A 14843-nucleotide genomic window follows, 5' to 3' on the forward strand; every position below is an offset into this window, starting at 1 on the left:
AGGAGCTGTGCACACTCCCAGGGAAAAGGCTGGTGGGGGGGGCAGATTTTTGTGCAGGGAGGGAGTGGATGTGGGCTGCCCACTGTGGGGCCTGGGACTCCCCACCTTGCTTCCCTCCCAGTGGGACATACATTCATAGCTCATGGGGAGCTTTGTATAAGCTCATGGGGAGCTTGTATAAACTCAAACTCCAGCCCGTGGGCCAGATCTAGCTCACAGATCCATATCATGCAGCCCACAGGACTCCCCATAGGTCTAGAAATCTGGCCATGGGGGAGCTGCAGCTGCAGGCTCTGCATGCTGGACCTGGTGCCTAACCCCACTTTTCAGGGCTAGGCAGAGGTGGCTCTGGGCTGCCAGAAGCCAATCCCAGTGCACAGGAGGTGGGAGGGGGTAATGCAAGCCCCCCCAAGACCCAATCCCATTATGCAGGCGATGGGAGGGAGTGGTGCTGGGCCCCAGAGCCTGATGTGGCCCACATCGCCAAAAGGCTGAGCACCACTGTATAAACTATATGCTCAGATGGGACAGCTAGTCTTAGATGTACTGTGTCCTTTAAAAAGATGAGCTGAGCAAAAGTATCTATGCAGGGATGGTTCTTTTTTTGTGTGGGGCTGTGTGAGTAGCAATGCTGGTCAAGAAACCAATAGGATCCACTGTTGGCAGGGAATCCCAAGTAGATTCTGTCTGTTCAAGATGTATCTGCATTACAACCCAGAAGTGCAAACTCCCATGTATACAGACGATCTTTAATCTACCTACCTCAGGTACCAATTCTAGTGAAGTTGTGGTAGTGCAGAATACAGCACGGGCTTCCTAGCTCCGCCAAGACTCTTGGGTCATTTCCCTGGGCATTGAGCCCACCCAGAAGTCTATACTGCTATTAGCATTCAGGTTTGCAGTTTTCCTGCCAGTACTGCATCTACACCCTGCAGTCTACACCCTGTAGACATAACCTCAGAGAAAGTGAGGGCATAAATTGGTGTGTTAGTGGCTGGGGTACCTGTCTAGCACAAGAGTGACTCATGAAGAGAGGGAAAGAAGAAAATACAATACTTTTGATTCTTGGCCTCCTGCAAATGGGTGCTGAGGAAAACAGTGTTGATGAAGGCTTTGGCTTTTAACCACAAGAATCAGAGATGGACAGAACCAACAGAATCCCTCCAGCTTGCCTTCACTCAGCTGGCAAAAGAAAGGGGCTGGAAAGGGAGACAAAGGATGGGACCAAGGGCTGTTTTTTGCACTCCAGGGGCATTGCAGCTGCCTTGGTACAAGCCCCTAATGTAGACATGCTGCATCAGTGTAAATTGTGATCTCCATGTGTGCACCTCACCTTGATTTCTCCCCACATAAGTGCAAGTATCAATCTTTTCACATTGCACCAGGGCCACAGAGCCCGTGGTTGGAAACCATGAGATTCAGGTACTGCCACAGGCCAGCTACCCCTGCCTCCCCTCCACAGTGTCTTGCTCTGCAGCATCCAGGCCACCTGCTGCCATGTTCACCACATGCTGCCTCCCACCCCTCATGTCAGTGGCATGGGGGAAATGCAGTAGCGACAGTGATCAGCAGCGTATCTAGGGCAGGGGTGAACAGTGAGTGCTGTATAGGGCAGAGATTGCTACAGGGGCACTTAGCAGCATGACCTGGGGTCAGAGAAATGCTAAGTTGAGCTGCATGCTACTGATCTCTCATGCTGCCCTGGGGTAAAGCCAAGCATTTCAGGGATGGGATCTGGCCTACATACTGTAGGTTGCGGACCTCTGCACTGTAGTATGACCACCTTTTCAAAATGGAAAGGCAGGACAAATGGCTGCCTCCCCCTCCTCCACAGCTGCAAGGCCAGAGCAGAGCCAGTGGGGGCTTGGGGTGGATGCAGGATGCCTACTGTGAGCTTAGGACTCCCTGCCCTGCTGCCCTCCTGCTGGGAGCCCTACTCCAGCCGTGCCACCATGATGTGGTGCCCCCTGCCCACCTGGCAGCAGCAGAGGTGGCAGTGGCATGGAGTTGTGCCCCCAGCTGCTGCCGGGCAGGCAGTGGACACCTCACCATGGTGGCCATCTGTCAGCCATTGTAATACCAGATTTTGTTACATTCACTGTGATTCCAAAAATCAGTTGCTGGAAATTGGGCTGCACATTCTAAGCAAGGAAATATGGTAACAGCAGTTTGTACAGCAGTAAGCCTCTGTTGGGGGGTAAATGAAAGTGTACTGCTCCCCATGGAGCATGTGCAGCTTTAATGAGCATGCTGGGCTCCCTTGCTGCAGCTACTCATTTACTTACTGCTACCTATGAATATTTTCAAGGAAAGCTCTTTATTCTTTATTCTGCTTTTCAAAACAAGGTGCATATCTTGTTGAGGGGGTATGTGGTATGTGAGAAAATATGATATATTTTCCCCATCTCTAATTATGCATGCAGATACCTGATCTGTCACCGTGCACCCCATCCTTGAAAATGCTGTGCTTTTGTTTCATGCAAAAATTGCCCTTTTGTTATAATGATAGTGGCTCAACTGCTTCTGGTGCAATACCACATCCTGTTAATGAAGTTTTATGATATTTGGCTACAGGTTTTTCATACAGCAGCCTCAGAAAGATATATTGATCTTAGCAATATTACTGAAACAATAATTCTTTTACAAAGATGGCTTATGCCTAAATACAACTCTGTCTGTCAGGCATTACCCACTATTATATTTTTCTGCTGTGGCAGCTATTCATTTCTGCTGACACTGACACTAAGCATGATTCCAAGATTTGTCAGTCACAGTTTTGATAAAGAAGTGCTGTTTTGAGGGTAGGCAGATGATGGTCACATACTTACAGGAACTGATTGGATTAAGTTATGATTTGGCAGTTCTGTTTCAGCACATGATTACTATATTGACCAAACAAGGCAACAAACTGATGCATGCAGGTTGGATACGACACTTAATTTGCTTTGAATTATTTTCTTTTTCATTTCATACCAATATTTAGAGAGAAGCATGGTTATGCTGTGTGCACACATATGGCTTATTCACTTGACCAGAAAGTAGGCATGCCCTGTTTAGTACACACTGTACAAGGCAGAGTGCAACAGAAACCCTTATTAGTTTAGCTAGCAATTTTTAAATAAGCTAGTGGCCCATCTGATCAATTTATTTTAAATTAGAGCCCATTAGGACCCACTGTTGTGCTTCAGTGGTTGAATCCTTGTCTGCCATGCAGGAGACCCAGATACACATATAACTACAGCCAGCAAGACACTGAATGTCTGGACTCAGTCTGGCCTTTGGATTCTGTCTCGATGATCTAACGTGGAGATGGAAGGCCTGTGCAGCCTCCACTCCTCCATACTCCTGCCCAGGCATATGCATTGAAGGTCCTGGTGACCTCTCATGCATACACTATGTCCAGAAGTATCGACAGTTACCTACTGGAGGCCATTAGGGAATTGTTTTTGGACTAAGTGGTAATTTTCATGAAATACATTTGTTGGGTCATCAAAATTCAGAACAGTAATGTTTCTGCTTAGTTAAATTTAAAAAATGGTTGCTTAAAACAGCAGACATCTCTTTTTGGACAGAAACTACAAACAATTGAAAAGCAGGAAAATGTTTTTATTGAATATTTTTTCCTTCAGAAAATATTTTTTTATCTGCGTAATTTGAAACACATTGGATTACATCAAAACCAGTACAAATTGGAGTAGTTCTTTTGATTCCAGTGGGATAGTTCTAATTTATCCCAGATAAGTTTCCAAGCTTAGCCACAGCAGAGAAAAAGAAACTGAACTAAACTAAAAGACAGTGGAGAAATTACAAAACCAAAATGCACCACTTAAAATCAGACCAAGAAATAACAGTATAGCTCCTTTACAAAACCCAGTGTAATTAAAATTAAGGAAATAATTGTTATGAACTTCCTAAATTGAACATATACAATATGTTTACAATAAAAATATTATCCTCATCAAGTAGAAAAGGTGCATATTTTACCATAGAATGACAAATCCAGATCTCCAATCCAAAATATATACTGTTTCTGCAAAAAACCCTCACAAAATTAAAGTCAGTACCACACCAGTACCACCTGGTGGCACTCCATTAAAGTCTGTGTACATCAGTGGACAGCTGCTCAGTGTCAGATGTTTAATGTATAAATTAATGACATCCATTGATTAGACCCAATTGCAAGTCAGGCCTTATTTAACATACATGGGTAAAATGGGCTCTACACAGATGTTCTCTTTTGCCTTGATGTAAATCTCATGATTTGGACCCCACATCAGCTTTCCAAGCTAAAATTACAAGAGGCTAAAATAGAGCTGTATATAATGCAACTTGGATGCAAACAAAACTAAAGAGAAGCTTCCTCTCCATAGAAACATAACGTGGTTGATTTAAAAGATCAAATTATTTGTTTAGAATTATTCTCTAATTTTTCCTCATTTTGACTATTCATAGCAAAGTTCCAAGCACAACTTCTTTATTTCAATAATAATTTCCACCTGAGAAAGGAGGCATTGGTGTTCATAGAATGGATCAGGTGACAGCCATATGGAAATAATGAGGAAACCAAATTAATACACAAATAAATATATAAATAAAAAATGAGAGAGGATAAATAGCAGTTTGGAAGAGAATAAATTAAGATGCTCACACTTTGGTGGGAAGCACATGCAGGCCTGTCCAATTTGGCCTGGGGTTGCTGCATTATAAAATAGCTGATGGCAAATGTCAAAGCTTTTTACTTAAATGCTAAGCTCTTCTGTAAGGAAGGAATGCCATCCTCCTATCCCTGGTTCAGGATCACCTGGAATGCCTGGAAATTAACCTGCCCTTGAAAACTCTGCTACTGGGCTGGCCAGTGCTGGAGACATGATATAAATGCAACAGACCAATTTTTCTGTCCCCGAAATGAAATAATAGTACTTGACCTTTTCCAGTTTCCAAGTGATTTATGAACAAGAGGGTAATCCAGATCTGTGATATACATGATTCCACCAGCAAAAGATTCTTGGTGGTATCTAGCCTACTTGAGGAAGGATTTATGATGCTGCAACCTCTGACCACCTTCAGGCATCCAGCACAGTGCCCAGAATGGATGGAAGCCTGGCCAGTGGTATGCAGTGATTCAGAGTATCCCCAGGTAATCAACACCAGCAAAGCTGGTACAGAGCTTGTACAATTCCTTGGTAAATCACTGAAGCAGAGCCTGGCATTGCTCACACAACTCACCCTCCTTCAAAGGGGGCTGTCCTAATGCCACAGGGGTAGGATATGTACCTTGGACTTGTTGCACAAGGGGATGTTGATAAAACCCACAAATTAATTCTTCTACAAAAAAAAAAAAAAATCAGACTCATCCTTTCTTTATAGGATCATTCAGACTTTGATGTACTCCAAGCCTAACTACAGTCAAAAAGCCTAAGGCTGAATTGATTCAATCTTCTCAGGTTAGTCTAAGCTATGTAGATTGAAACAATAAGCAAGTAAACAGACATTCACTTTTGATTCTGGAAATGCAGCCTCATGCCTGCAGGCAGAGATGACCTGAGCAACGTGTGGGGCCGGGGGCAAATAAGCCTGTGCGGGGCCCAGCCCTGGATGCAAGCAAACTGGCAGTGGATTCAGCGGGGGAGGTGGTGCCGAGCGGCTGGACGTGCAGCCAGCGGCAGCGTGGAGTTGCTATGGCCACTCCGCCTGGCTCCATGGGGCCCCCCAAAGCGTGGGGCCCGGGGCGGTCACTCAGATTCATGCCCCCTAGGGACAACCCTGCCTGCAGTGGCCCAGGCCAGAAGCCGGGGGGTGCTAGAGCACACCTCCCTGCTCAGCTGGAGCATACAGCTTGGGCCAAGGCTAGCCCCCCACCATGCAAGGGATGGTTTGTGGGGGAGGTACAAAGCATGCTGGGTTGCGGGGGAACTGTGAGTTAAGTTGAATCTGGAGGGGATCTGGGACAGAATTCAATAAACTGATTTAACCTAAATCAGTGAAGTCTGATACTACATCCATCTGGACTTAAACTGGTTTTAGCCATTTTGAAAGCAGTTTATGTGTACTGAACTTCTGTTGTGTTAAGATTTGAATGAGTTTCTGCTCACTTATATTGGTTTATGCATAATTTCTCTCTGTAGCCCGAGAGTTGGTAGTGTTTCAGATTTGGGTTTGTGGTTCAGCACTTCATGCAGAGAGGACATAATGGGCACCTATCCACGTGCCAGACATCTGCTCCAACACATGCAAATTAGGATGTGTTGGAGCAGACTCAATTAATCAAGTCTGTCACAGCGTGTTAATTAATGCATCAAATGAGCTTTAGTTCAAGCACTCCTGCTGCCATTTTGAAGCGCAGGACACTGAATACACATGACACAAACTCCACTGTGACCGATTCAGGCTGGACATAAGAACTTCCTCACTGTCTGAGCCCCCAAGGTTTGGAATAGACTGCCTCCGGAGGCAGTTCAAGCACCCACTTTGAATGCCTTCAAGACACATTTGGATGCTTATCTTGCTGGGATCCTATGATCCCTGCTGACTTCCTGCCCCTGGGGCAGGGGGCTGGACTCAGTGATCCTCCGGGGTCCCTTCCAGGCCAAATGTCTATGAAATCTATGACACTGTGGTGCTTTAATTAGAGCAGATCCAGGAGCACCTGTATAGGTGCCCCCTTTTCTCCCCAGAACACATGCATGGAATCATAGAAAGTTAGGTCATCTAATCCAGAGGTTCCCAACTACCGGGCTTGGCTACCGGGTTGTGGCAACTCAGACCCCGGTCTGTCTGCCTGGGCAAGCAGCTTCTGGGGTTAAAGCTGAGTTTCTGGGGCTAAAGCTTGGCAGCGGGGCAGCCCTGGGAGAGAGGCAGCTGACTCCATGTGCCCCATCCCAAGCCTTCTGCCGCTTTGCAGTATAAAACAGGTTGGGAACCACTGATCTAATTCAACCCCCTGCTCAAAACAGGACCAGCCCCAACTAGATCATCCCAGCCAAAGCTTTGTCTAGCTGGGTTTTGAAAAACCCCCAAGGATGGAGCTTCCACCGCCCCATTAGGTAACCTGTTCCACTGTTATACTACCCTCTTACTTGGAAAATTCTTCCTAATATGTAACCTAAACTTCCCTTGCTGCAACTTGAAATGATTGCTCTTTGTTCTGTCATCTGCCACCCCTGAGAATAGCCTCTCTCCATCCTCGTGCAAACCCCACTTCAGGTAGTTGAAGTGTGCTATTAAGTCTCCTCTAAGTCTCCGTTTCTCTAGACTAAATAAGCCCAGTTCCCATAGTCTTTCCTCATAAGTCATGTGCCCCAGCCCCCTCACCATTTTTGTTGCCCTCCACTGAATTCTCTCCAATTTGTCCACATCCTTTCTGTAGTGGGGGCCCAAAACTGAACACATTACTCCAGATGTGGCCTCACCAGTGCTGAATAGAGGGGAATAATCATTCCCTTGACCTACTTGCAACACACCTACCAATGTAGCCCAGTTAGCCTTCTAGGCGACAAGGACACACTGCTGGCTCGTATATTAGTTTATTGTCCACTGTAACCCCCAGGTCTTTTTCTGCAGAGCTGCTGCCCCGCCAGTCAGCCCCCAGCCTGTCCTAGTGCATGCGATTGTTCCATCCTAAGTGCAGGACTTTGCACTTGTCCTGGCTGAACCTCATGAGATTTCTTTTGGCCCAATCCTTCAATTTGTCTAGGTCACTCTGAATATTAGCTCTACCCTCCAGCACATCCACTACTCCCACCAGCTTGGTGTTGTCTGCATACTTGCTGAGGGTGCACTCTATGCCATCTTCCAAGTTGTTGATGAAGACATTGAACAAAACTGGCCCAAGGACTGACCCCTGGGGTACTCCACTTGATACAGGCTGCCAGCTAGACATTGAGCCATTGATTACTACCCTCTGAGCCCAATGCTCCAGCCAGTTTTCTATCTGCCTTATAGCCAATTCATCCAGCCCATACTTCCTTACCTTGCCTGGGAGAATGTTGTGGGAGACTGTATCAAAAGCCTGGCTAAAATCAAGGTACACCACATCCACTAGTCTCTGGCATCCACAGAGCCAGTCACCTCATCATAAAAGGCAATCAGGTTGTTCAGGTATGATTTGTCCCTGGTGAATCCATGCTGACTGTTCCTAATCACCTTTATCTCCTCCAAGTGCTTAGAAATGGATTCCTTGAGGATCTTCTCAATGATTTTTCTAGGGACTGAGGTGATGCTGACTGGTCTGTAGTTCCCTGGATCCTCCTTTTTCCCTTTCTTAAATATGGGCACTATGTCTGCCCTTTTCCAATCATCCAAGACCTCTCCTGATCACCCAATAGTTTCAGGCCAGGGTTTATGATGTGACTTATTCAAAACAAACTTCCTTGACTCCAAAGAAAATGGATATAAATGTCAACCTGTTTGAAATCTTTGTGCTTAGCTAGTCTGTTTTATTATTGGAATAATGTGACACTTAAAATTACTGAATTCTGAAAGCAATTCCTTTTGGTCTTCAGGGTGAACACTGAGCTCCTAGTGAGATAATGTACCTGCTATTTTAATATAATTTTAAACATTGTTGAAGGAAAGTAGGGAACATCCAAGTATTGCTCAGAGTAGTGTACCATCAAGGAGCTCTAAGAAGACAGCGAAGATGGAGGTGAGCAAAGAAGGCTTCTCTAAGTCTTCAGAGCATTGTCTTAATAAAGATTAGCAACGCTGTAGCACAGACTTCAGAGATCAAACTCCATGTCCTATGACTCCTACCATGGGTTCAGAAGATATGTATGATTAACCAAACTGAAATCTAGTAGGAAATAGGGCTGGTCAGGGTGTGTATACGTTACTGGGAATTTTTTATTTGGCAGTGAAAGCATCTTTATTTCTTTATGGACACATAAGAAAACAAGGTCTGGAACTCACAGAGCTTTCAATCTAGGAAATTACTTATAAATATTTGATCGTTACTGGAAAAAATAAGTGCTACAATGTTACATACAAAAGCCAGCTTTCACATGGAAATCTTTCTTCTGCATTTCAACTGAGACATTTTTATGTGCTCAGTGACTTGCGTTACCTGATTCACCACTCTGATTTTTGGCCGTTCTTTCAGTTAACTTTGCAAGGCAGCTATTTCAAACCTCAGCTCTGTTGTCTCCCACTGCAAAGCAAGGACTACTCAGAAGTACCACTCAGGTTAAATGTTTTAAATATAAATTCTTAAATAGGCTTTAAAGATATAGAAATCATCATAAAGGAGTCAGACTGAGAGGGACCTCAAGAAATGATCTAGTGCAACTGGGGTTCAAAGCTGGGATCTTGGTTTTATTAGCATTGTGCTCTAACCAACTGAGCTAAATGGCTGTCAGCATGTAAAGACTATAACTCTCCAACTCAACAATTTTAAGGAAGAACTCATAAAAAAATCACTAAGTACTCAGATATGGAACATCACATTAGATGCCTAATCTTGTTAACTGTGGGCACATCTACACATGTGCTTTACTGTGGAGTTGACTAATTAGCTCCACAGTAAAGTGTCAATCTACATGTGTGTCCATATTAGGGTGCTGTAAACTAATTAAATCTGCTGTAGGATAGTACCACCTGACACAAGTATTATTCTATAGCTGAGTATGTATGTGAGCTCAAATGCACATGTAAACTGTAATCAGGGCTGGCTGGGATACAAGGGTGCTACAATACGGAGGCTCCCTGCTAGTTAGCCCTATACTGTAGCACTCTCATGCCCCAGCCATCCCTTCGATGGCCCAGTGTCGCCACCTGAAGCCCAGAGCTGGCCCTCCCAGGCTCCCTGCTCCCAGGCACAGCAGCTTCATTTGCACCCGGGACTGCCCCAGCTTGAATCATGTGGTCCCAGGTGACTGTGAAGATGCAGGTACAAGTGAAGATGCAGCTGACTCCAGCAAGAATTGTGCCGGAGTTTATTCAGGTACATTGTAGATGCGCCCAGTGGGAAACAATTGATCTAGTTTGCTCATTTGTTATTTGAGAGAAGATATCTATGTGGCCTATTTTCTGGTAACAAGTCTAGTCAGGTTGCTCCCACAGATTCTAGTGCAGGAAAGCATTGGCAATGTGTAGGGGTGCATGCGGGTGCATGTGCACCCCCTGAGATTGGCCGCTGCTGCCGCTGCTGAGAGTGCCTGCAGGTGGTCACTGCTTGCCACCCATCCCCACCCTCCCCAATACCACTGCGGCCTTCTGTGGGAGTGCCCTGCTCAGCTCACCCCACTGCTGCTGCCTGAAGAAGCTCTCCACTTTCTGCCACCATGCTCCCACTGCCAACACCATCGCCACTGCCTGTGGGTGGTCCCCGTGCCCCCCCAGCCTTGGGAGGCACGCAATGTTCATGCAGGAATTGGATGATTTGTCTTAAAAGAATAAAATCTGGCTTGGGCCCAGGAATTGGAATTCACCATGCAGAAAAAGAAATCAGTGACATCAGTGCACGCTGCCCTAGCTTTGGTGATTTCCTGTTTACTCACTGACATGAATGAGTTTGTGGGTGACAGAGTGTACTGAGGCCATGTTCCCAGAGTAGAACTAAAGGAATCAAAGGGTTCATTCATAGTGTGCTATCATGTAAAATGAAGAACTTCAGCAAGTACGTGAAGATGAAAATGTCTTTACTTTTGGGGGGTGGGGGTTCACATGCTGCTGTGCACAACCTAGGTTACAAAGAAATGAATACACAAAAGGGAAAACCTTCTTTTCCAGGTACTGGCTAAGGAACACATCAAGGGGTGGGTGGTATTAGTAAGAGTCAAGAAATATTCCTAAAGTTTGCCTTAGGAACCAGACACGTGAGACAGTGACATCTGGAGTACTACATCTCCAAGTTTAGAGTAAAGCTGCCTTCTACTAGGCCGTGTCAATTTATGCCAGATGAGAATTTGGTCCACAGTTTGCTGCTTTTTTTCCCTTTACATCAAGAAGGGTAGCGGATATGTTCCTTCCTTAAAGCAGGATTTCCATTAATATTTGTTAAGAATTACTTTGATCACTGGAACAGCAAGAGCCAACCCCAGGAGGCATCCTGGTCTCTTTCTCTGTCTCTCTGTATTATTCTTTTCTGATGTGGCTCCGTCAAGTTCTCCTCTGTTCTTCTATTACTTGTCTGGGATGTTTCTATATGACTCCCTCAGAGGCTGCCATACGGGCTGCAGAAGTTTCTTCCCTGATGGAATCACTTAAAGAGGGGTATCAGGAAGCTAGTTTCCCCCATCACCTCCTGTGAAAATCATGTTTTTATATGAATAGTTTTGATTGGAAAAAAAAAATTGGAATTTTTTTGTGATGTTGCATCAGATTAAAAGACAATTTCCACAGGGGGAAAAAATAATTCTAAATAAATTGGTAAGAGGTGGGTCAGCTGTTTAAGAGCCAGAAGGAGCAGGGCAAGCCCTCTCTGTTATATTTTCAGATTCATCAGAGAAACAGGGTCAGGTTGGCCAAGTGACTGCAGTAGGTGAGAACTGTAAGATAGTGGTTGGTTTCTACGATAAGCTGTGGAACAGAGAAGGACCTGGATCCCTATAGTCCATCTTGGTCAAGGAAATAGTTTTATGCTCCTTTTTAAGTGTGACTGAGGTCTGGTCTGTACTATGCTACACAGTGGCTGCATCTACATGAGATGTTGACTGTGCAGTCATTACTGCAAAGCAACAAAATGACTACTCAGTAACCGGAGTTACTGCATAGTAGCGTCACTGAATGGATTTTAGGTGACATTGACTGCACAGTAGCATTGCACCATGCTTCATGCCATGGAACATGAAGATCTGTTTGTCTTACCTCGGTCCTGGGGAAGCTCTTTGATAAAATTATCCAGGTGCACATCTGCGAGGGGCAAGCAGGGGAGTGTATGCTTAGGGGCAACCAACATGGGTTCATTAGAGGCAGGTCCTGTCAAACCAACCTGGTGGCCTTCTATGACTAGGTCACAAAATCCTTGGATGCAGGTGTTGCGGTGGACATAGTCTTTCTGGACTTTAGGAAGGCCTTCGGCACTGTCTCTCACCCTGTTCTCATTAAAAAATTAGGAGATTGTGGTGTCGATGCCTACACAGTCAGATGGGTTGCAAATTGGTTGGAGGGCCACACCCAGAGAGTAGTGGTGGATGGGTCATTTTCGACCTGGAGGGATGTGGGCAGTGGGGTCCCCCAGGGCTCAATTTTTGGGCCTGCACTGTTCAACATCTTCATCAGGGACTTGAACGAGGGGGTGAAAAGCACCTTGTTCAAATTTGTAGATGACACTAAGATGTGGGGAGAAGTGGGCACGCTAGAAGGGAGAGACAGGCTGCAATTGGATCTGGACAGGTTACAGGGGTGGGTCGATGAGAATAAGATGGGATTCAACACTGACAAGTGCAAGCTGCTGCACCTGGGGAGGAAGAACCAGCAGCATACCTACAGGCTGGGGAACTCTCTTCTCGTCAGTGCAGAGGCAGAAAAGGATCTTGGAGTCATTACAGACTCTAAGATGAACATGGGCCGCCAATGTGGGGACGCAGTCAGGAAGGCCAACCACACGTTGTCATGCATCCACTGTTACATCACGAGCAGGTCCAAGGAGGTGATCCTCCTCCTCTATATGACATTTGTCAGGCTGCAGTTGTAGTACTGTGTCCAGTTCTTGGCACTGCACTTCAGGAGGGATGTGGATAACATCAAGAGGGTCCAGAGGAGGGCCACTCACATGATCAGGGGGCAGCAGAGCAGGCCCTACGAGGAAAGGCTATGAAACCTGAACCTTTTCAGCCTCCACAAGAGAAGACTGAGAGGGGATCTGGTGGCTGTCTATAAACTGGCCAAGGGAGACCAGCAGGCAATGGGAGAGTCCCTGTTCCCCCGAACACTACTGGGAGTAACAAGGAATAACGGCCATAAGTTGACAGAGAGTAGATTTAGGCTAGATATAAGGAGGCGCTACTACACTGTCAGGGTGGCTAGGATCTGGAACCAACTTCCAAGAGAAGTGGTGCTTGCTCCTACCCTGGGGGTCTTTAAAAGGAGGCTAGATGTACACCTTGCCAGGGTCGTTTGACCCCAGTACTCTTTCCTTCCATGGCAGGGGGTCGGACTTGATGATCTGCTCAGGTCCCTTCTGACCCTACCAACTATGAAACTATGAAACACTACTACACAGTAGTAAAGAGCTACTGTGCAGTCAGCATTTCATGTAGATGCGACCAGTTTTGCTGGAATGGTTTTGTAGGCTAAAAGTGTGAGAAGATCACTCGCCTCACACTCTATGTAGTTATGTTAGCAACACCCACAGTCTGAACACAGCTAGGCCAATAGAAGAAAGCCTCTGTCAGCTTGGCTTTTGTTGTTCAGGGAGGTGGTGTAGCTACCTCATTAGAACACCCCTCCTGATGGCATGTACTGCATCTTCATTAAGGAGCTCTATTGGCATAGCTATGGTGGCAGCATTCCCATAGCATAGACTAGCTCTGAAAGAAAGGCCAAGCTGTTACTGACAATGCAGCTTCTTGTGTTTCCCCTAGTTGAAAGTCCCTTGTATATGCTGTATGCTGTTGGCATATAGTGAAGCATCCTCCTCTGGAAGTAGCTGATCTCCCAAGAAGCCTGTTTTGTTTTTGATGCTCAGCTGAACTTTAGCAGCACTAGGTTTAAATTTAGAAGTTATATATTTCAGGCTTGTGAGAAGGGCAAAGGGAGAACACAGTACATACCTGGAAGATAAGTTCAAAGTATCTAGCTAGACTCCCTCTGGATAGTTTAAGCAAGCATAACTCTTATTAGGGTCTTTAAAGTGGGCTTAATGGAAGCATAACTCAACATATCCAGAACAAACTAGTACAATACATATCAGATGCTGTATGAAAAGCTTCTTGTTGTTGTTTAATGCTACAGTAAGACCTAGATTCCCTGCCAAAAGTCAGAGCTCCACTGGGCTTGGCTGTGTACATATAGAAATGATAGGAATGCTCTCCCAGATGTACAGTTGGTCCAACAGAAGATATCATCAGAAAATAAAAACCCTTGTTTTCTCATACAAATAGAAAGGAAGAGATACTCCTATCTAAAACACCCTTCAATCAAAGTACAGTACATAAGATAATCTCAGGTGTGGGAAATGGAAGATAAATTTGTTCATGCTGAGTTCTGGATAGTCACAGCTTGACTACCGTTTGATGCTAGCTCCGCAGTCTCTACACTATACTGCAGTCTGTGTGCCTGCAATGTACATACACTTACAGGAAATGTGACAGAATCAGGATATGGCTAGATCTTTTGAATCACAATGTAGAGCCATAATCACAAAGTTATCCTTTATTCTTGCATTATTTTATCCATATAAAGGGATATTTTCCCATTTGTGTGTCCAGCAATTTACTGTAATTATGCTAGAAATAATTTTCATTAACCATGAAGGCAGTTACCCATACTGAGTTACATGCTGGTTTAACTGTATATGACATTCACTGATTAAAATTCGCTACATGTGTTTTCAGGGTTTGACATTCACTATGAATGCCCACACAAGCAGTTCAATGATTCATGTATTATCTGCTCTTTGCTCAGGCCATATTTCTACACAGACAACTTGCTGTAGGCTGCTTGGGGCTCAACAGAGAGGTGATATAGCTGCATTCATAGTGCTCTTAAGACCATAATAACATAAAAACAGCTATTTACTGGGTACATCTACACATGATTATTCTGGCACACATCCAGGAGGGGCCAGCAGGGGACTGCATGCTTAGGGGCAACCAACACGGGTTCATCAGTGGCAGGTCCTGTCAGACCAACCTGGTGGCCTTTTATGATCAGATCACCAGATCATTAGATGCAGGGGTAGCAGT

Source organism: Gavialis gangeticus, unplaced genomic scaffold, assembly GCF_001723915.1.
Source record: "Gavialis gangeticus isolate Ggan-Ray unplaced genomic scaffold, GavGan_comp1, whole genome shotgun sequence".
NCBI lineage: Eukaryota > Metazoa > Chordata > Crocodylia > Gavialidae > Gavialis > Gavialis gangeticus.